We start from the raw sequence: 1,750 nt of genomic DNA, 5'->3' as shown, positions 1-1,750 counted from the left end.
AGTAAAAGCAAAGCAGCAGCAGTTAGCTAACAACACTTTCATTTTGTGAAGGATTTATAAAGCGAGGCCAATGTAATATTTGAAGCTGTTACTATAAGAAAGTAGTAAGGTTACGCAGCATCACAAAAATACTGTAGAGCAAATTAGTGTAAATGATAAAGCATTGAATACAAACATATCATCATATATTCATCGTTATGGATTAACTTTTAGGATGTTTATGACCAGATTTGACATTTCTAATAATTAGGCATACTGTATGATTAAAATATGCTTGTAATTTCATATTTTTTAAGCAATCGAAAAACCTACCAACTAGATAGATGCATTGACTATAATACTTAGTTAGTATATAGTCAATGGCATTTGTAAACTATTGTGCTATTGTATAATATCATGATGGAAGCATCTCATGGTGGAAGGGATATCATGGTGGAAGGAAAATACATAGGTGCGCTTTTCCCGTCATACGCCGACATCACTCAGATTGCAAACACCATTTTACCATTAAAAAAAATATAAAAACAATAAAAATTTTTTAAACCAAAACAAGTACGGTACCTAAATACTTTTAAAGCTTTGATATGGCAATACAATCAGGTGATTTTTTGTTTCTAAACAAAACGACATCTGCAGTGCACCGGACAGAACTAACAATAAAATTTGCTTCAGCTGTTATTAGGGTGAGAAGTCTACTAAGGGAGTATGTTTAATTACTTCTTATTAACAAGTCTGCGTTGACCAGTATAGCTGGATAAACTGCGTCAATTTTTAAATATAAATTATTTACAACAACAATATTTAAATATTCCTTGTATCTTTCAAGGAATATTAAATTTAAAAGGTTTCAAAATAAACACTTGCGGGTGACTACGTAGGTGATGTGTGATGTGCTCTCTACCATTTGTCCTCAAAATCCTCTTTCATGGAGTAGTAGCATTATGGCTCTCAAGGCAGATTTTTGTAGTGAGTACTTCATCACACCATGAAGCATTGCCCCAAAGAAGTGTGACTTAGTCCCTGATGGATGATTATAACGATAAGGCTTCACTTAAACTACTCTTTTTAAGTCTACGCAGCAGAAAGACAAATCTAGGTAACTTTTTGCATGTTTCATCAATTTGAGGTTGACAACTTTAATTTCCTGTCCATGGTGAATCCCAAAAGTTTAACTTGTTAGGGTTGGTGGTGTTGTGATATGGCCAAATCTAGACTGTCCAAGCTCGCTCCTCCCCTAATCAGTGTTGTGACAGGATTCGCCAAACAAGTTTTGAGTTGGATATTGTGTGAAACTACCAGAGCGAGAGATAATATTGATTAAAAATCTAGTCAGTGGATATGTTGATCTGTGATTGAGTAGCTTTTTGGTGGTTCAAAACTGGACCCCGCTATTTCTCATTGGGCTTTAAATAAATGATCCTTACTAATGAAGATGATCTTGATCAGTAACAAAGCTACACAAACTTACCATTCTACCTCTGCCTCATAAGAATTTTTTTTTTTGTTCAGTTTGTGTCTAGCATCTATTCTATTCTGAGCAACAGATATAGGTACAGATACCCTGACCATTTCAATTGTCATGATCGTATACTGACCATATACGTTTTGAGAGCAGCCACAACACAAAAAAAGTTTATTTTGTCAGTTCGAGTTTGGCCCTTATTATATTTCGAGCGACAATAATGCAAAGCACACTCAGCACTCTTGCTAATTTAAATTCTTTCATTATTTATTTTAATGTCTATAATAC

The sequence above is a fragment of the Macrosteles quadrilineatus genome, unplaced genomic scaffold, assembly GCF_028750875.1.
Source record: "Macrosteles quadrilineatus isolate MER2022 unplaced genomic scaffold, UCM_ALF_1.0 Scaffold_4__1_contigs__length_99947679, whole genome shotgun sequence".
Lineage (NCBI taxonomy): Eukaryota > Metazoa > Arthropoda > Insecta > Hemiptera > Cicadellidae > Macrosteles > Macrosteles quadrilineatus.
This window is presented reverse-complemented; position numbering follows the sequence as displayed.